The sequence below is a fragment of the Sphaeramia orbicularis genome, chromosome 10, assembly GCF_902148855.1.
Source record: "Sphaeramia orbicularis chromosome 10, fSphaOr1.1, whole genome shotgun sequence".
NCBI classification, from domain to species: Eukaryota; Metazoa; Chordata; class Actinopteri; order Kurtiformes; family Apogonidae; genus Sphaeramia; species Sphaeramia orbicularis.
This window is the reverse complement of record NC_043966.1, coordinates 12,145,944-12,168,372: the sequence shown is the minus strand read 5'-3', so window position 1 is coordinate 12,168,372 and position 22,429 is coordinate 12,145,944. Positions and strand designations below refer to the sequence as shown.

Below are 22,429 nucleotides of genomic sequence, written 5' to 3'. Positions count from 1 at the left end.
AAGAAATAGGCAATAGACAGATTGACAAAAGAGACCACTGAAGCAAGGCTTGGGGATGGAATTAAACACCTCGCTCTGTCAGTGAGATCATCTTAATATGTATTCATATTCCTGCACACTGCACACAGGAGCTACCATTAAATAGCATGAAAAGAATTATTCTACGAAGACACTGACAGCACCGCGTGAACAAATACTCAACTAGACGTGCAAATTAAACCGGTGCATTCTAAATTTAATGTCGGACCTGACAAAATTACACACATAATTGATTGTGTGAGCTTCCCTCAGCGTGACTATAGGGTTTGTGAGGTCAATAAAGCTGCCAATTTCACCTAAACCAAGCCTTCGCCATAGGTCAAGACGCATTCTTCTGGGAGTAAATGAACAGAGACATCAGAGACAGTTGGGTAAGTAAAATGTCACATAATGCACTTTGAATGCAATAATTTAATTTACTCTGCAAACAAAAGGGCACTGCTTCCTAGCAATGATATCATTTGACAAAATACTACATGATAAATGCTCAACTTAGTTTTAGTGTATTCATTCAGTCGTGCATTCATTCATATATTTTCTCCATGCATATAATACATCTGTCCCTTTGGTTGTGAAAATGGTACATATACATTTACATTTTGACTATTTTAAGACTTTCAAGGAGAAAAAGTGTATTTAATTGCAGTAATCTTTTTTTTCTCATCGTCTTTGACACAGAAACACAAGCTAAACCAAAAGCAGGGTTCCTACACATTTGAAATGTCAAAATTCCATACTATTTCCAAACCCTAATTTTCAGATGTTTTGGTAAAAACATTCCATCCAGCCAACCAGTTTTTACATTTGGGATTTATGAGCCAGTCGTCAGAGAATTTACATCAACCCATTATGAGTTCTGCCATCGATCATACAAGGCATGTGGAATAGCTCGATAATGAACAGTGTGTGGACATCACCTGTCCGTCAAAGCAGCAGTGAAACTTGATGACACCTGGGCGGGCCTTAAAATGGGTTGGAGGAGGATAAGAGCAGAAGGCAATCTGCCCAAGTGTTTTCAAACATTTCAGCTGCGCTAGCAAGCGCCTTAAAAAAACAGATTGATCAATTTCTTTTTTTACATATTCATAATTTTGTGTTTTAGAAAATAGAACTGTGGTAACAGTCTTGGAAACATGAAGTTTTTTCCCATACAGTTGTTTCCACTTTCCATACTTTTCCAGACCTGGAAATTTATAAAATCAAATCCCATACTTTCCATACTTGTGTAGGAACCCTGCAAAAGTGAACAAAAGCTGTACATTTTAATCTACATTTTCAACAGTTTTGTATCCTCCAAACCAGTCATGGTGTGTTTTTATAGTCAGACATACAGCAGGCCGACACTGATGTCAAATTTTTGATAAATAGTCAGTTTATGGGTCAAAGGTTAGGAGTTTTCTTTTCATGCATGATCATCAAAAAGATGAAAACGATGCAGTTTGTAGGTAAAAAGATGTGAACTGACGGTTACTGTTACAATCCAGTGATCAGAGTTTGTAGATCCCATTTTAAATATGCCCAGGGCTGAACAGATGAACTATTTACACAGCTAACCTGCCTTTATATTAATGTCATTCTCTAAATATGTACGTTTTTAATTTCTGAATATGAAGTGGAATAGTGTGAAGATAAAATGTTGCTGAAAATCTCTTTAGCTGATGTGATTATGCAGAGTATCCCATGTTAAATACATCATACAGAAGTAATAATTGAACATATAGAGAGCATGGAGGCTGACAAAAGCATCATTTAAAATGAAAGACTGTAAGGCGGTATTGAATGTGCTGCACTGGGATGTGATCTATATTTAATTAGAGCAGACTGGTGTAATGTTAAATGAATAGGAAATGAAAACTCAATGTATGAAGCAACATGATGTTATAGTTTTTTGTTTGTTGTCAGTTTTTGATTTATGCCATTGTATCGTTTACAAATTGAGACATTCATGTTCCTGGAATCATCAGTGTTTCTGAGATTTTTCCATCGATACCCTTCTACCACTGACATTATCATGGGATAAATGTCCAAATCTTTCTTTAGTGAAATACATTTTTTTCCTCTATAAATCACAGTAAGAGACAATAAATAACTATTTCACTTTCACAAATCAAAAATAAAATGTAGCTTGCTGTAACTGTATTTAAAGGGGTCATATTTTGCTAAACCCACTTTTATTAGTCTTTGGTTCATTTATTTGTGTATTTGGACCCAAATAGTTCCAAAAGTTTAAATTTGAACCCTCTAGCTGCTGCAAAGCTATTTTTATATTCATTTTGGAAAAAACTGAGTGGATTTCTACAACCCGTTTTAATTCCTTCTTAATTTGTTACATTTTATAACTAGTTATGTCATGATATTTGCCCATATAAGGTCAAGACTTCCAACGAACATTTCTCTGAGTACGACGTAACTGTCTGTCAGCAGCAGTGGTTGTAGTAAAAAACTGAAAATATGTCCAATCTTCGAGCCAATTACCTAAAATGTTCAATTGTTGGTTAACGAACACAAGTCACCGAAAAGGGCCAGCGTTTAAAACCACCTTTCTGGTGTCATTACTCAGAAATAGGGTTGAAGATGGACCTGTGGAGTTGAATTAATGAAGAATTCAGACCCAAGCAGAGCATTTACAGTTTCTGTAGACCACAGGGAAATGTTTGAAAATGAATAATTCTATTTAAAAAGCAAAATATCACTCCTTGAAGGAATGAGTAACAAATAAGTTAAGTGATGTTAAGTTAAATAATGTTAGAACACGAGCAAGAGGCAGAATAGCGAGAAATATGTCTTTATTAACATAATATGGGATTCAACGAAATTTATTACAGTTTTGAAAAATATACAAAATGTATAAAATATATTAATTACATGTAAATGAGAGTAAAAATTTATTGAAATCAGAGCGACATTGTGGTGATTTGAGGGAAATATGTTATGGAGCCGATGGTGGAAATACAGCACAGACAGGGAGGAAAGTTTACAAGTATGCAGCAATTCAATTACAGAGAGACTTGTGTTCTTCGGAAGTCTGTTCTTGAGGACTGTTCTTACTGAGACTGTACTCTGCGAACTTGATGCTGAGAAACGCACTATGACTTTTATTTGATGTTTCAGGTGCATGTTCAGTGTGACACAACTGTTATCCAATTTTGGAAACCAAAAAAAATTTAAAGATTCAGAGAGTGTTTTGGAGAGAGAAAAATACCTGTTTTATAAAATTAGTTTGGACAGGGAATTAAATCTTTGTTATAAGGCTTTAAAAATAATTATTAATACAACAATACAGAGAGTTTTCAAAATAGACAAGATTTTGTTAGTTGCAAAGAGAAAGGAGTCAGGATAATTGGAAAGTACCGAGATCAATAGTTTCTAATTTTATTTTTACACCGTGTAGTCGAGGGTTGCTATTGATTAAACACTTATTCTTGTTTATTTTGTCTAATTATTCCATTTATTTTTGGTCAGTTCTTGCAGCAGATAGAGCTGGTTTGATGAAATAGGGTTCTGCATAATCTGGAACAAATGCAGGAATCATTCTTAATATCTTAGATTTTTTTTTTTTTTTTTTTAACAAACTGAGATGTCTTTTCTTCAAACTCCGGGCCTTAAATCCCATTCATAGAGCTGTTCCATTATTCAGTGATTCCTACAGTGAATGTGAGAGGTGGCCAGTATTCCAATGGTACACACAGGTCAACTTTAATACTCATACATGGATCAAAATTGGATGTTTCTGTCAAAGATCCACACCAATTTTCAGAATGACTGAATGTATCCTATAATATTAAACTACCAGAACGTACCATTAATTAACCACCATCATTCCTGTTCAAAGTAATGAGAAGACAGTTCATGTATTGGTTAGAGAGACCTTCAAGTATCAAAAAGCTCATATTATTCCTAAAACTGCAGTAAAATATTAGTGGTATCCAATTTATGTCTTTGTTCCTTTATTATATATTTCAATATTCTTACAAAAATCAATAGAAGCGGTTTTAACTGCGGTTATAACTGCTTGACAACTCATACCAGTGAGACAGATTTCATCAAAACAAAAAAAAAAACAAGATATAAATTAGATTATAACAAAGGTCTTAGCTTAATTGTATGATCTCTCTTACCATTTCAAGACATGTAATGTGCAGAAAATGTATTTATTGCACTTGGTTTTTTTGCATTTGTATGTATCCATATATGGAAAGGAAAGTAATATGATAGGTAAGTTAATAAGTCATAAATAAATAAGTAAATTTAGTCATAAAACAAGAGTGTAGCAAAAAGAAAAGGGCCGGGCTTTTAAACCTGGAATGCACAACACGGAAAAGTTACGTGTTTGCAGAATAACCTTACATAAAATAAAACCCAACAGCTCAAGTAAAACTGCAACGGTAACAAACTCAATCAAATGTTGACAAAAAAAAAAACATGTTGCACGTTTTCATGTGAGAAAAACACCTCAAATGCAACTAATAAATATTGCAGATGCACTTTACAAAGAACCACGAAGACTGTGCTTTAACCGGATTTTCTCAGTGAAGCAACAGAATTATAAATTAAATGAGAATATTAATGGTTATGTCCCTGTCAATAACAGTATAACCAATATTTTCCACATATTTTTGTCTATTATTTAGTCACAGTTTAGAGGCATAATAATACGCAAGAGTGTTTTTATTTTGTTGTATGTGAGAAGCATATTCTGAACTGGAGAATGACTGTTCTGGTGGGCTAAATTATTAACACTCTCCTACAATGGGTATTTTTAGTTGTAGACCTCAGTTTACAATATTAATACCATTAACCATACCTGCCTATCATCTCAAAAACAATGGAGCTCTAATTGATGTGGGAACATTGATGCATTAAGCAATTTGCTAACATAGCAAGCATGACTCCCACCGCCTGAGGAAAAGCTGTAGAGGGTTTAGTCTTGAGTTGTGTAACAGCCATCGGAAGACAGAAGCATTTTTATTTTACATTTTTCATGTGTTTTTCCCACAATACAGTGTTTAGAATGTTCTCTGCATTTTGCGCGTCACCATTTTCTCTGATGCTATTGACAAAGATTATTATTGCATGAAAGGAAATCAGGGGTGTCAAACATACGGCGGGGTGAATTTGCAAAGTGCATAAATTATATTGAAGATGTTAAAGGTCGAGGGGGTCAGACTCATTTTAGTTCCACATTCAGCCCAATGTGAAATCAAGCAAGGTTATAATACTTCTGGATTTTTCATTATAGTTTAATTTTATTTAATTTTTTGACTTTATTTCCCTCTAATTCAGTTAGTTTTAATTAGTTTTTAGAGCAGGTTTGCTAGTTTTTATTGTTATTATTATTTTTTAAATACTTAGTTTTAGTTTTACTTTTTTCATATCTTTTATATTCCTCGTCGTCGTATTCAAAGAAATCCCATAAACTCTGCTGCTTTCTCCCAACTTTAGTCTGCATGTTGCCAGGCAGAGTAAGGACAAGAAGATGACTCTAAACGACAAGTCGGTGAAGTGCTGTATGGTGCCGCTAGCTAAAATGGCTTGTGTGAAATAAATCGATTTCAATCCGACATTGAAAAAGATGAAAACGAAGGGAATTTTATCCATAATTTTAAACTTTTTAGTTAATAATAATAATAATAATGATAATAAAAATAACAATAATACATCGGTTTTATATAGCGCTTTTCTAAGTACTCAAAGACGCTAGTTAGTTTTATAAGCACACAACACAGTTTCAGTTAGTTATTATTTTTTCTTTAATTATAGTTTTTATTTATTTCAGTTAATGAAAATGTTTTTCAATTCTAGTTTTCGTCATTTCATTAGTTTTCATTAACGATAATAACCTTGATCTGAAGTTGGTTAGACCAGTAAAATAACAGCATAACCTATAAATAATGACAATTCCAAACTCTAAAGTCTAACATTTTAACAATATTACGCCTGTTAGTAAATGTTTTGTGATTGACATTCATGTGTATATGACAGGTTGAAGCTTAATGTTGTTAAAATTGCACTCATTTCTCGGAAGAAATTTCAGGTTGTTTATGGTTGTTTGCGAAAGATTACTTTGTAAATGTACACATAATTTAACTTTTCTCATTTGCACTGGACTTCTCATTATTTATAGGGTATCATGCTATTTTACTGGTCCTGCTTGAGATCAAATTGGGCTGAATGTAACCTTTGAACTAAAATGAGTTTGTCACCCCTGGTTTATACACATGTAGCTACTAATATTATAAATTTCATCACAGGACCTAGCAGTGTTTTTCAATCTTGGGGTTGGGACCCCACGTGGGGTTGCCTAGAATTCTAATGGGGTCGCCTGAAATTTCTAGTAATTGATAAAACAAAAAAAAGATTTACTAATACGAGAAAAGCACTTGGAGAGCGCAGACCTCCACCAAGACATATCTGCCCCCCCCCAACCACCAAAATTTAATAATTTCTTCCTTGTGCCAGTATCAACATTTCCTGAAAATTTCATGAAAATCCATCCATAACTTTTTGAGTTATCTTGCCAACAAACAAATAAAACAAACACGCAAACAAACAAACACGCACGCAAACACACAACGCAAAGTGATCACAATACCTTCTGGTGGAGGTAAAAAAAAAAAAAAGGTGAGTTGAGAGAGACAATCACAATCCATAAAAGACATGTCAAACTGTGAAGCTGAAACTGAAGCACTGTGGTTCTGTTTATCTTTCAAATGTTCATTGTGGTCGGTTTCAGATGCTGCAGCTCTTTCATAATTCATCGTTTCAGTTCTTGTTTGTTCAGTATTAACTGTCAGCCTTATAAATCCAAGCTGGACTGACTGTACATATCCTGACCAAGGAAAATCAAATTCTCACTTTGTGCAGTAATCTACACCTGGTTTTTCTGCCTCCATCCATAATAATATACATTATATAGACTAAATGTTATCTAAAATTAATGGTTATTTACAACATTGTAGAGCAAACTATTACATGATCAAAAACAAATAAATTTTTGCAAAAAAAAAAAAAAGTCTCTGTTTTGAATGTCTGAGGTCGCCAGAAATTTGTGATGTTGAAATGGGGTCATGAGTAAAAAAGGTTGGGAACCACTGACCTAGTAGTTATATTCAGAAGTACAACAGTAAAGGAAATAAGGAAAAACACATCTTGCACTTTCAGTTTCAGTGATTAAATAATGCAGCAGAGTAATCCCTATCTGAACGTGAGGAGGTCGTGTCCCGAAGCCAAGACGGCGATGTGTATCTGTGTGTTTCCTTCTCTGAACCACATTTACAGTTTCAGTAGGAGTTCCATGTGAAAGCTGAAGATGCTTTGGGCCATCGTTGTTCATTCAACTGTGTAATGAGAGTGGTCATCGGAACAACTACTAGGTATCTAAAGTAAAGGGAGGAAGACCACAATTCAATAATGTAAAAAATGCTAATGTCTTACCTTCCCCCGTAGGGCTGTTGGTGCCGGGGGTTTGTTGTTTAGAGCGAACTTGCAGATCGCACTGAAAAGTTTTGAAGAAAAGTTTGTAGCTGACAAAAGGTGATTTACTTAGTGTTGTTGGTGTGTTAGCTGTCAGTCTTACATGCAAATATTTCTTAGTTGCCTTTGGGTTGGATGCTAGTTTACAGCTTGTGATGATGAATTGAAAAATAAAAATACTGAAGAAATAACAGTATTGTGTCGGCATGTTCAACCCACTTCAAACCTAGAATAACTGTATATTTCTTAAAACCATGCATACACACTAAAATCTCAACTTAACTCCATTTTTTTCCCCTATCTGTCAATGAAGGAGGTGATTGGGGTAAATGTTGGAAATACAAAATCTGGAACTTTGTTGTCGAATTATTGCAAGTTTTTAGTTTTAGGCAATAAAAATGTATTAGTTGGGTTTAAGAAAAGGTTATGGTTAGGTATAAATATTACCAAAATACATAAAATACTATATTTTTTGTTATCTTTCCAAAATTTTTCTGTAATCAACCAATTCCTGGTATAACTATATGCACTAAAGTATTGGGACGCTGCACCATCAAACCTGTAGTTAAGTTGAATATATGCACTCATTATTAGGGCTGAGACAGTATCTCCAAAAAAGTTACCACAATGAAAACTTTCAGGTCAACTAGTATCAATTATTTTCATGAAAAATGTGTAATTAATATTTAATGTTTTTCTTCCTGAGGGAAAGTTGAAGAAATCAGATGAATAGTTTTGGTTGAAAGTGATTATTCATGTCCGAACACTTCAGAATATTTCAGAAATCTCAAGGGAAATCTTTTAAAACAGTTCTGATGTTAGCATTTTTCAGTGTTGAGCACTTTGAAACCATTTTGGCTGACACTGTAAATGAACAAAATGTTTACTGCAATGATATTTATTCCAAATATGCTTATATTATGATATTTGCTGTTATCTTTTTGTATTTCAGCCCCTTGTCAAACACCTGAATCCTAAACCCAACCAGAGATAAGACAAATACATGTATTTACTCAAGTAAAAATATGCATACTTGTGTGAGAAATAGTTATTAAGCAGTGTAGATTATTGATTTAACTTGTTTACTCAAGCAAAATTATAAAGTACAGGCCCTGAAATGTACTCACAGAGTAAAAATAAAGAGTATTTCTACATTTGGACCAACCGTATTGAATCTCATATCATCCACGTCTGTATTAGTCTCTCTACAGGACTAGTTTTCTTTGTGTTCTTGTAGGTTAAATTGATTTAGATGTCTAAGCAAAAAGCAAAATGAAAAGTAATCTGTAATCCCTCTCAAATACATTAAACACAAGTTACACATGAATTAAAACAGTAACATGATGCCTTTAAAAACATATGTAGACAAAACACATATTTAATACTAGGCACAGGCACCTGAAATATCTACTGTTGTTTGGATAAAATTATTCCTCTAATCCCGGTTGTCCCTGGTACCGTTACCGGTGGCAACCACACTTCCGTCTGTGTTGCCATGGTAATGCTACCCAGCACTTAGCAGTAGCAATATACACGTTATACATTCATGTAATCAGAAGAACATCAGTTACAAGCTCAAAAAAAAAACAACTGTCAGACAACAGAACACAATCCAAACAACAAGAACTTAAATGGTCAAACATGTAAATCAGTCCTAGATCAGCATATGTCATGAATAATTTAATGAAACAACAGACCAATGAGACAAACTTGGCGGCGCTAAGCTAACACACTAAGCTAACACTAACACAGATCCAACAGTACAAGCATAATTTCTCTATCACTAAAACTCACGGAGGACAAAAAAAAGAGCAAAAATAAAAGTCACTTTATGAATTAAGGATTACAAACTTTGTCTTACCTTTGTTGTTTTCTTGTCATAACTCGGTTTTATATCAACTAAGGTTAATCTATTGTTTTGTGTAACATTAAAATGGTTCCGACTGGAAACAAACTGCCCAGGGTTTAAACAGCTTCATTTTTTTTTGCAAAAAAAGTCTCCAAAAGAAAAAAGTTTAAATTCTGTTTAAAACCCCTTTAGCTCTATCAGCCTGCCCACGGGCCGAAAAAAATTATATTAATATTCATCTACTATAAAAATATAATAAATCAGGACAATGGATGTTTTTTTCAACTTTTGCTCAAAGTTTAGACCCTAATGTTAATAAAAGTACATCAAAAGTGTATTTTAGTGCAAACTTTAATGTTCAAACATGATTTTTAATCTTTGTGGGGTGAAACATACACTATTAAAAATCTCCGAATTTATGTATATTGTCAATCCAGCCGAAAAAAAACAGGCGAGGATAAAAAATTCCAATTTCTCTTTTAGTTTGTTACAGTTTACTCAGGCATAGTAATAGATACAATATTTTAGACAATGGGAATAGATTCTGTGAGGTCTCTAAATGTCCATAGACACCAAGAACATCCATATGAACCTTATTACTGTGGAGTAATTCTTCATTTACTTTGGGTATGTCTTTTTAGGCGTTTTTCCCCTGAAAATATGGTCAGGGTTAAACAGGTTAATATAATACTTGTCCTGTGTGCTGTAGTTCATGAAAGTATTTACTGAAGTACTTAATTTACTTAATTTCTGCAAAAATATGTTCACTTCCTGGTTGTGGGGCACAGGTAAAACAAGTGTAAATCACGACACGATGCCATGCTCTTATTAGGGACTTTTTTAAGGCCTTGTAGCAAAATCAGAATTATTTTATTTAATTTATTTATTTTATTTTATTTTATTCATTTTTGTCCTTATGTGATTGGATGATTTTCACTGGGTTTCCAAGTGGTGAGTGAGCTACAGATGCCTCTATGACTCCAAAATGAATATAAGCCTGATGATCAACTGCTTTAGAAGTCACATATAACAAAGTTTAGTTGCTCCTCCACCTCTGTGCTTTATACAGCAACTATGGTTTGCAGTATGAAGCTGGTTTAATGGGCAGGATGGATATAGGATACAAATATTCTCACAGATAAAATAAATATATTTACAGGGTGGGGAAGCAAAATTTACAATGAACATTTAGTTGTTTTTTCTCAGCAGGCACTATGTCAATTGTTTTGAAACCAAACATATATCGATGTCATAATCATACCTAACACTATTATCCATACCTTTTCAGAAACTTTTGCCCATATGAGTAATCAGGAAAGCAAACGTCAAAGAGTGTGTGATTTGCTGAATGCACTCGTCACACCAAAGGAGATTTCAAAAATAGTTGGAGTGTCCATAAAGACTGTTTATAATGGAAAGAAGAGAATGACTATGAGCAAAACTATTACGAGAAAGTCTGGAAGATACTATTAAAGAAGAATGGGAGAAATTGTCACCCGAATATTTGAGGAACACTTGAACAAGTTTCAGGAAATGTGTGAAGGCAGTTATTGAGAAAGAAGGAGGACACTGAATAAAAAACATTTTCTATTACGTAAATTTTCTTGTGGCAAATAAATTGTCATGATTTTCAATAAACTAATTGGTCATACACTGTCTTTCAATCCCTGCCTCAAAATATTGTAAATTTTGCTTCCCCACCCTGTATATTATGGAGGAAGAAGAAGAAGAATGCAAGCAGCCTTTAGTCAAATGTTAAAATCAAAGACTTATGACTCATTATCGTTTAACTGAAACATTCCAATTTTGTTTCTGTACATAATTTCTTAACAGCTGTTCTCATCTTCTCTTCCCCATTTTTTTTCAGCACCAGCCATCACTCATACAGTATTATTCCATGACTACCTCCCACCGCAGCCCAGGCACAGAAACCATCACAGACTGCTGTACAGTTATGTGACCATAATTTCTGAGAAGATTTTTGGCTCGGAAATATTGACAATGTATGTGTCCGTGGTTTGTAGAAACATGCAGTGGGAACATTTCATTCTTTTTGAGAGAAGAATAAGATGCAAACAGAGGAGGAAAGACTCGGAGAGGTTCTGTGCTATAGATCAGGAATAAAACAGTGGGTGGGGGCTTGGCGTGGGTTTCCATTTAGAAACAGAAAACTGCTGAGGAGCACCTGTCGTCACAATCTGTCCACCTCCACAGTGGAGCTCTGCGAGGCTGCACAGACAGCGGCTGCCTCAGAGCTGTGGCGCTTTCAAATTTGTCCATTTCTACTCCTCTGTATTTCACAACAACTGTTTTGTCTGATGCAAACAGGATACTTTTCCTCCGCCAACACCCACATATACAGCGAAGGCTCGACATTTTTCTTTAACGATCAATACAAAGATACTCCAATACCTTCAAGGACAGCGTTTGTTTATTTATTTTGAATATAACATTAAAACCAAACCACCAAAAGATTTATATAAAAAGAGAGGAAACCATCCGAAAAGGAGCGGGATGAAGTTTAACAAAAATGCCCCACCCCCTTACCCCATCTTTCTACCTCCCCAAAATGTCTGTGTCACATCCTATAAGTAACTCAAAAATCCTACACATATCAGACTAAATTCTGACAAAACACAAAAATGCTATACATGTTAAGGATAGAGTTCGTCCATTTTGCAGCAGCATTTGACAACAAAATAAACTCTGTCCTTTTCGTAGCAGTAATAATACCCCTATTAAAAACAAAAATAAACTGTCCATTTCATGACAATAATACACATCAAAAACTAAATTGAACTCTGTCCGTTTCATAACAATACACATATTAAAAACACAAAAATGAACTCCGGCCATTTCATGACAACAATACACAAATCAGAATAAACCATCCATTTCTTAGCAGTAATATATGTACATATAACAAATAAACTCTATCCATTTCATAGCAATAATACACGTGTCAAAAACTAAAATAAACTCTATCCCTTTCATAGCAGTAATAATACTCATACAAAAAACAAAATGAAACTGTCCATTTCATAACAATACATATCAAAAACAAAACTAAAGTCTGTCCGTTTCATAACAATAATACTCAAATCAGAAGAAACCATCAATTTTTTAGCAGTAATATACATATAAAAAATAAACTCTATCCAATTAATAACAATAATAGACATATCAAAAACTAAAATGAACTCTGTCTGTTTCATAACAATACACATATTAAAAACAACAATAAACTACGTCTGTTTCATAACAATAATACACAAATCAGAATAAACCATCCATTTCTTAGCAGTAAAAGTAGACATAAAAAAATAAATTCTATCCATTTCATAACAATAATATACATGTCAAAAACTAAAATAAACTCTGTCCCTTTCATAGCAGTAATAATACTCACATAAAAAACTAAACTGTCCATTTCATAACAATAATACACAAATCAGAAGAAACCATCAATTTCTTAGCAGTAATATACATATAAAAAATAAACTGTAGCCATTTAATAACATTAATAGTCATATCAAAAGCAAATATAAACAATCCATTTCATAACAATACACATCCAAAACAAAAATAAACTCTGTCATTTTATAACAATATTACCCATATTAAAAACTAAACTAAACTCTGTCCATTTCCTGACAACAATACACATCAAAAACTCAAATAAACTCTGTCCCTTTTGTAGCAGTAATAATACACATATCAAAAACAAAAATAAACTGTCTGTGTCGTAACAATAATACACAAATCAAAATAAACTATCAATTTCTTAGCAGTAATATGCATGTAAAAAAATAAACTCTATCTATTTCTTGACAATAATACACATATCAAAAACAAAAATAAACTCTGTCCCTTTCCTAATAATAACACAAAAATCAACACAGCAGTGTTGGACACATCTGACGGGGTTGTTCTTTCACCCACTCTTGCTTTTCTGTACTTGAGTCATCCTGTGCATGGTGCGCTGTTGTGTCTTCATCATTGTCTTTGGTTTACAGTAGATGGATGAAGTTTGTCTGGAGCAATGAGCGTAAACATAATATTGATGGGAGTGGCCCCTGGGTCTCCTGGTTAATAGGTTCTGACACCTTGGCATGGGTTTGATAGATCAGAGGCCAAGTAGACGAAGGCTGCAGGCATGTGAAGCCTTATTACAGCCTGACAGAGGAGAGTAGCAGCTGAGATCCATCACCCTCTGGGGATCAGTGTATGCATGTGTGTGTTTGTAGATGTAGAGAGGGTGGTGTGTGTGTGAGAGGGACATCACTGGCAAACGGAAATCTACTCAGTGCCAGCTTCACACAAGGTGAGGTTGTTTTGCCTTCTGGGTTGCTGTGAATATGCAATGTGGGTGTTTGTCACTGAGAAGCTTCAAGTAGAAGCCTGAGGGAATGCAGCTCATAGGTGTTCAGCGTTATCTGTATGTAGTGTGGATGCACAGATACACAGCTGCAACAGGAACATGATGCCATTGTAAGCTTCTGCAAACCACTGATATGTACAAGCTCAGTGTTTCTGAACAAAAATGTCTCATATGAACGTTTTTGCATATAGTCAGGTGTATAAGTAAGAGGACGACCATTTTAACCCTTTCATGCATAGTGGTCCCTACAGTGGACAGTTACTCTACAGCTGTTCTCTTGTATATTCATGGGTTTTGTTTTAGTTCCATATCAACCAACACAGTGGACACTTATGCATCATCTCATAAACTGCAATTCATACCATTATTGTAACTTTGCTGTTCTTGGTTGGTTCTTGAGTGGAAATCAATTGTTAATATTTATTTTTTGCATATTATCTCCATGAAGTGAGTAATAACTAGTATTAGAATATGTTAAAATGTGAGAAAACATCAGATTAGCTGCATTAAACATGGTTTCATTTCACTGTTTTCATATCACTTTATGACATTGGGTTTTAAATACATGTTTCTTTGCTTCAAGAATAAAATTCATGGTGTAGCTGAGTGGACATTTTTGTAACTCCATGAAAAACAGGTTGATTTTTAAAAATAATTCATGCATGAAAGGGTTAATTATAGTTCAGAGTATTTTCAGAGTAATACAAACTAAGATTGTTAGATTCAGATACAGTTTCTTTCCACAATCTGCCATAAAGTAATAATGTTTTCTTCCTGTTCAACCACTTCAATGGATCCTCAAGAATCACTTCCTATAATGTGCAGTAACCCTACAAGTGTGAAATGATGTGCAATAATCCTCTGTTCCACAATAACTATGCAATATTAATTCAATATTTATCAAAATATAAATGCGCTATTTTATATAGACTTGGGTTCATAGGTATACATACTGTTACATATACATATACAGTGTACTGTTTTCATAGGCAACACATACTTTTAATACTGTTCATGATATACATCCTGTTTTCATAAGTAATACATACTGTTAATATTGTTCATAGATATAGGCCTACATACTGTCATATACTGTCAATGCTGTAAATGTGTCTATTCATATAAAATTTGTCTGTGTCTGTGTCTATTCTTTGTAAAATTTATATTATACTCATACCATTTTCTTATCTTATTTTTAGTTTTTGTAATCATATAGTTGCTCTAGTCTTATTTTCTGTAGTACTGGTGTTTTGTTAACATTGTTGCACTGATTGTCATAATTTCATTTTTCGCACAACGGCAATAAAGTCTATTCTATTCTATTCTATTCTATTCTATTCTATTCTATTCTATTCTATTCTATGAGGAATGTTTATAATAGTTGGATGAAAAGGTGGTACAGGGTAATCTGTTGGTTCCAATCTACAGTTTCAGTGCTACTTAAGTAAAGGTAACGTTGATTTTTCTCTCCGTACGGTGAAAGAAAAATTACTGTGTATTCCAGTTGTGTTTTTTTGTTAATGAGTCTGATATAAGTGGCTTTAGTCTCAGTCTTTGTCTGGTCTTTGTATGTCCTATCAAGAGGACGATACTCTGACCTAAAGATGTCACCATTATTAAAATGTCATCCTGCGTGCAAAATTATCATCGTCATAGGTTTAATGCATGAATTAAGCGCCTAACATGGCAACTTTTGGGTTAAAAGGTGTCGAACAGAGATCTCTGCTCACACCTTTTCTGTCTTTGGTTACTTTGTGAGCTCTTGTCTGTGCACAAATAAAGCCGCAGAATGAACTAAGCAGTTCTTCTTCGAGTGCTTCATCTCAGCGTGGTGATTTTCTGTCTTAAAATCTCACATTGGGAAATTCAGTGTCTGCATTTTACTCAACCTCATTCACACCGCACCTATTATTAGCATTATTAGCATTAGTGGTTTGTATCAGTACAGTACACAGTGGCAGCCTTAGCCTAGAAGGTTGGAGAAGCTGCTTGGACCAAAGGGTCACCAGTTCGATTTGATTTGATTCCCTAGACCAGCACAGACACTATTTGGCTTATGTGCCCTTGAGCAAGGTACTTAACCCCCTATTTGCTCCCCAGCTGCCTGGAATAGCAGCCCATTGCTCTGAGTCTTCAGTGTGGGGTGTGTTCCTGTTACTAGTGATGGGTAAAATGCAGAGGTTCACCTTCAGTGTGTGTTGCATATCCACATGTATAATACACTGACAAATAAAAATCCTTAATTAATTACATGATTACTTTACATATGAAGGGGCCTCCAGACCTACGTCAGTACCTTGGTCAAGGGACGGGAGAATTAACCTAGCATGTGTTTTTGACAGCAGGAGAAACCAGAGAACCTGAAGGAAGCCAGCACATCACAGTAAAACTTAATGCCACAAAATATGATGCACTGAACTTTAAATTAGGCATGAATATCTTTCCCTGGCCCTAGCTAAGTGCTGCCAGTGTATAAAGCTAAGGATGATTAATATTTCTGAGACACAGTTAGTCTCATTCTACCCCCTCAAAACCCCCAAAGTCTTATGAGTCGTTAAAACAATGGTTCAGATCCACGAAGAATAAAGCGATTTTCATACCTATGCACAAATGTTTTTACACTAATCATATGTTGGTACAAATACATCCCACATGAGTTTGCATCAGAGTGCAATGTAGTCTCAATCGCATTATAGCAGAGTGGTGTCCAACCTTTTGTGGTTCGTGCCCCCTTTTTAACATTACAAATTTCTGGCAAACTCAGACATTCAAAACGGAGACTTTTTTTTTTTTTTTTGCTAAAAAGTAATTTGTTTTTGATCATGCAATAGTTTGCTATAGTATGTTGCAAATAAATGTTAATTTTAGACAACATTTAGTCTATATAATGTATATTATTATGGACGAAGGCAGAAAAGTCAGGTGTAGATTATTGCACAAAGTGAGAATTTGATTTTCCTTGGTCAGGATATGTTTCAGCTTGGATTTACAAGGCTGACAATTAATACTGAACAAACAAGAACTCAAACTATGAATTATGAAAGAGCTGCAGCATCTGAAACTGACCACAATGAACATTTGACAGATAAACAGAACCACAGTGCTTCAGTTTCAGCTTCACAGTTTGTCATGTCTTTTATGGATTGGGATTGTCTCTCTCATCTCATCATATATTTTTATTAGTAAGTTTTTATTTTTATTTTTACAAATTTTTATCAATTATTAGAATTTTCAGGCGACCTCATTTGAATTCCAGGTGACCCCACATGGGGTCCTGACCCCCAGGTTGAAAAACACTGCATTAGAGTGTCTATTGTTTCAGGTAATTATTTCATGTAATATTTTTTGACTGATTTGCACCCATTTTTCACTATGGAATCCTTTTATGGATCTATCTTCATAGTGTTTATATCCTGTGTACATACACTACAAACAAAAAGTTAAGGCTATTTCTTTTTTTGTGTGTGTCTTTTTTTTGTCATTTTTGCCATTTGTTAATGAAACTCTGTTTGGTCATTAAAAAAATGTGTTTCAATTCAATTCACACACAAAAAAGTAAAAAAGCGCTGTGCAAGAATCCCCAACTGAAAAAAATGGCCCAAAAATTAAGAATATCCTTAACTTTTTGTTTGTAGTGTATGTAGGAACCACCTCGGCAGCACTTTATTTCAGTGACTCGGCTGTATAGAGAGATCCACCAAATATAAAAAAAAAAAAAAAAAAAAAAAAAAAGTGTACTTCTTTTATGTTTAAAACTAAACTGTAACTTTACTTTCCATGAGCTACAGGGGATTGACTAGAAAATGAAGCGCACCATAATATTGTTGAGGTAAAATAAAATAGTCTTGAAAAAAAAAAAAAGTTATTTACACTTTTAACTTTCCACTTATCGGAGCAAATATGGAGTACCATCCATGCAATTATAATAAACTCATGAAAGGCAGAAAAACAGGAAATACAATATCTTGATTCCAGTGCTAATATTGCAAGCATGCATACACAGCAAGCTGCCATCAACATCAAGCCTTCAGCATGTAGAATAATAATGTCCCCATCAATAAATAAAAAGGGCTCTGCTTAGCACACAGCATGAGGGGCGATGGCCTAGCTGGAAGTAGAGATGTGTCAACACAGAGCATTCCTGGGACACAGCTGGAAGTTATGTTGGGTAAAAGGCAGCCTTGCAGTGTGTGAGACCAAGCACTATAGTCTAAAAGGTCACATGTCTGGTCTCTGCTACAGCCAATTAATTAGTGTACAAAGCCTCTTGAAGTAGAAATGCATAAATATAGATATTTTTGTCTCTTTTTAAGAAACAATTACATTTCAAAAAGCCTCTATAGAAGCACGATTAATCTTGCTGTGATGTAAAAAGATTAAATAACAACCCAAAAGTTATTATAGAGACAAGGATTTATGATACTATGGATACGTTTTGAATAAATTAAAGATTCAGAGGCAACAAAATGATATCATTTTACTTCAAAAGCTCTGTCCCGGATCAGTTGCATCTCATCACATTCCTTGGCACCAAATGTGTTCTCAGGATCACAGATCAGCCATTAATAATGGATTCAGCCTCTCCTCCCCAAAGTGCAATGCAGCGTTAAAATTCTGCCATTGCGTTTGGTCACTAAAATTGGGAGACTTGCTTTTGCACTTGCGCTCAACCTCCTGTAGACCAAAAGAGCAGGAAACAAGATAATGCGCTGACAGGATATTCCTTCTGGTTGCCCAATCAGTGCTTATGCCAAAAGCTTGGTGCTATTGGCAGACTTCCAGAGGCCTCATCTAGTGAGTTGTAGCTCCTCCAATGATAGGGCAGATGAGCAGCCCGTCCCAAGATAGCTGCTACGACAGGGGATACCGAGCCTTAAAGTATGAACACACTGGTTTCTCAGTTGTCTTTCAGGAAATCAGTCAAGATCAGGAAAGGATACAGTAGTTATCATGCCAACTTTGGGATAAAAAAAGGTGAAATTACTTGGCAGCTGAAAACACAGCAGATTGGTACAGGTCTTGGCTCTGGTACTGACTGGTCAAGGCCAACCAACCTGCATAATTGTCATGAATATCATCCCGGCCAAGAAATACACAGTGTTGTATGTCTTGTCTCACTGATGGGAATCGGCCTGATGTCCCAAACACACCTACGGGTTTTTTCCACCCACCCAGAGAGCTTGTCCTTGTCACTGTTCGTGGTGTCTGGGGGAGATCGCATGAATATCCACCTGCATTACACACTTCTCCGAAAAGCCGACGCTGACAGGTGTGAAGAAGTGTTTCCCCAGGCTAACAATGAGAATACACGGAAATAATGACATGGGGAGCCAGCTGTGAATAAATTAGGAAGATCACTTTGGAATCCTACCCAAAAAAACTACAAGAAACGATGTAGAGTACATGACAAAGTGATTAATGTTGTAATTACCCCCCCCACCCAAAGGGTTTGTTTGTTTGTTTGTTAACACTCTAACAGCAAAACTATTGGTTGAATTCATACCAAATTGGGTTTATAGATTGCCAGTAACCCAGAATAGATCTGATTATATTTTGGGGACAGTAGGTCAAAGTTCACATTTTTAATGAATTTTTACTTTTTTTTTTTTCCCCATTTACTTATAATGCCTAAAATTTCAAATGTTTGTAGCAGCAAAACTATTGGTTGAATTCATACCAAATTGGTTTCATAGATTGCCAGTGACCCAGAATAGAACTGGTTACATTTTGGGAAAAGTAGGTCAAAGTTCACATTTTTTAAAGGAATTTTAAAATATTTTTTTCCCTCCATTTTCTTATAATGGGTGAAATTTCAAATGTCTGTTGCAGCAAAACTATAGGTTGAATTAATATCAATTTGGGTTTATAGATTGCCAGTGACCCAGAATAGATATGATTACATTTTGGGAAAAGTAGGTCAAAATTAAAATTTTTATGAATTTTTCAATCTTTACCTCCGCCAAGGAGGTTATGTTTTTGCCAGGGTTTGTTTGTCTGTCTGTTTGTCTGTCCGTTAGTGTGCAACATAACTCAAAAAGTTATGGACAGATTTTGATGAAATTTTCAGGGTTTGTTGGAAATGGGATAAGGAAGAAATGATTAACTTTTGGGGGTGATCGGGGGTGGGGGGGCCCACGGGGGGGCCCACTGATCGGCCTTGGCGGAGGTCTGCGCTCTCCGAGTGCTTCTAGTTTTGTTTACTCCCATTTACTTACAATGGACAAAATTTCAAATGTCGATAAAAACATCAATTTTCTTTCACTTTACATCAAACTTGGCACATATACAGTTGCGGAAAAAATTATTAGACCACCCCTTGTTTTTTTCTTCCATTTCTTGTTCATTTTAATGCCTGGTAAAACTAAAGGTACATTTGTTTGGACGAATATAATGATAACAACAAAAATAGCTCATAAGAGTTTAATTTCAGAGCTGATATCTATCGATTTTCCATGGTTTTCTTGATAATAACCAAAATTGCTTCAGTTCTTACATCAATATCTATGGCATTGTACTGATAAAAACAGTGCTTTAAGGCATTCCATGTTTTCTTTTCTGTCTGTTTTAGTCACATGATACACACAGGAGTTAGTACTTGATTGCATAACCATGGTTTTTGATGACTTTTGATGGTCTAATAATTTTTTCCACAACTGTATAGAGACAATTCATATGATGACATCAGCTGGATCGATGCCAAAATAAGCTACAATATGAGCGAGGGGCGGGGTTTGTTGTGCCTGGCACCACTTGTTTATATCCTCCTGAGACAGTTTCACTTAAAAAATGCTATCCATCGCATGCTATCCATTAAATGAATACATAAGAATAATTGTAAAAATGTATCTGAAAAAAGTGTTACATTATGATGCAGTTTCCAATCATGACAATTGTTTAATGTAAAAAAGCTAAAAATTTAAATTTTCCTGGGCCTCAGGAGGATATGTGTATTTGTTTATAGGAAATTAATACTTTAATTACTGACATAAGATTCATTTTACATGGTCATGATAAGGCAAATGCACTTAAAAAGACATTTCAAGAAAGTAAAAAAGCCTTGCTTCTGTGACATAGGTCTTGTTTCCTTTTTCTATAAAGTGAAGCAATCTTGTTTGACTTTTTATGTTGCAACTCAAGTTTACTAGGGGGAAAAAGTGAGAACATAAAACCTGATGGATGGAGCTTCAAGCAAGGTTGTATGTTCTAATGGGTAAATTTATGTGTTAAATTAAATAAACCAGACAGTGAAAGGATTACAAAACACCAGCACCAACCGATGGATAATGGAGAGTGAAAGGGACAAGAGATGCTGCACAAATGATAAATAAATGTAACAATAAGAGGACTCAGAGTTGAAAACCACTTCAAGCAACTAAAGAAAACAGATATTCTAACTTATCTACACTAATATGAACCAAACAGAACAATAACAAAGAGAAGTGACTTTAATCTAATGGGACCAACAAAGGAGGCTAAAACATATAAAAATGTATAACAATAGAAACCTATGCTGTGTAGGGGTGTAAGAAAATACCGGTTCCGCAATATATCATGATATTTCATTTCATGATACTGTATCGATGTTAAAAAGTACTATATTGACATTTTTAAGAATTTATTTAAATGGGTATTTTGCTCTGTTATTTGTATACTAAAAAGGTAGTACAGGAGGTCATCGGGTAACGCGGTACTCGACCTACGCTGTTTCGACTTTACGACGCCAGCGTCTCGTCCGCCGTTTTGTCTCCAGCCCCATAGTGTAGAGTGTCTGTGTTTGCGCTCTGTAATTTTCTCGGTATCCTCGCCTTTTTCACCCTCCTTTTTCACATCATGGCCCCAAAAAAGAAAGCAGGATCTTCTAGCGATGCTGGTCCAGCCAAGAGGAAAGCCATTACGATGGAAACGAAGCTGGATATCATTGAAAGGTCAGAGAAAGGCGAGACGCCAACGAACATCGGTAAAGCCTTAGGCTTCAGTCGGTCGACCGTGGCGACCATTATTAAGGACAGGGGATATTAAAGGGTTAATTCCAACTTACGTGGAAATTCGGGTTATGTCACCAGGGTAGGAACGGAACTTGTTCGTAACCCGAGGACCTCCTGTATTGTGATATTGCACGTCATGCATGTATTTTTTTTTTAATGGATAACACTGTTTTGTTAAATAATGGTTTTTTCAATCATCCTAAAAGCGCGTTTTACTGTCTGAAAGAGGCAGATGTTAGTTCCTTTATTGGGATTGCACAAAAATAATGTTATGATGTTGGATGATTCAGTGACTGAACACTATACATTCATTTCACAACTAATAGAATATGAACATTTGAGCAGGATCTTAAACTGTAATGTCTGTAAACATCATTTTATGTATTTATTTATTTAATTTATGACAAAATTTAGTTTTAATCAGAGGAAAGTTTTGTGATATAGTATTAAATCCTGTTCTGATCAAATAAAAATGTGTTTAGTATTTGTGCATATTTCTGGTATTATTACATTTTTCCAGGAAATAATATCTTAGAAGAAGAAACAAAACAAACAAAAAATATTGCGTTGTTAACAGTATTGTGATATATCATGATATATCGTATCGTGATCCTAGTATTGTGATTTGTATCGCATCGCCAGATTCTTGCCAATACACAGCCCTAGTGCTGTGGTGCAGAGGGGATCTGAACCAGCTTCAAG

General features: G+C 34.9%; 1 long non-coding RNA gene across 1 annotated transcript; it reads left to right on the top strand.

The window, feature by feature from the left end:
• The first annotated feature begins 1,062 nt into the window (after positions 1-1,062).
• Positions 1,063-20,121, top strand: LOC115426679 (uncharacterized). Its single transcript, XR_003936387.1, has 4 exons — positions 1,063-1,161; positions 14,350-14,360; positions 15,542-15,543; positions 20,110-20,121. It is a non-coding gene; the product is annotated as an uncharacterized LOC115426679 (long non-coding RNA).
• Positions 20,122-22,429: the final 2,308 nt, after the last annotated feature.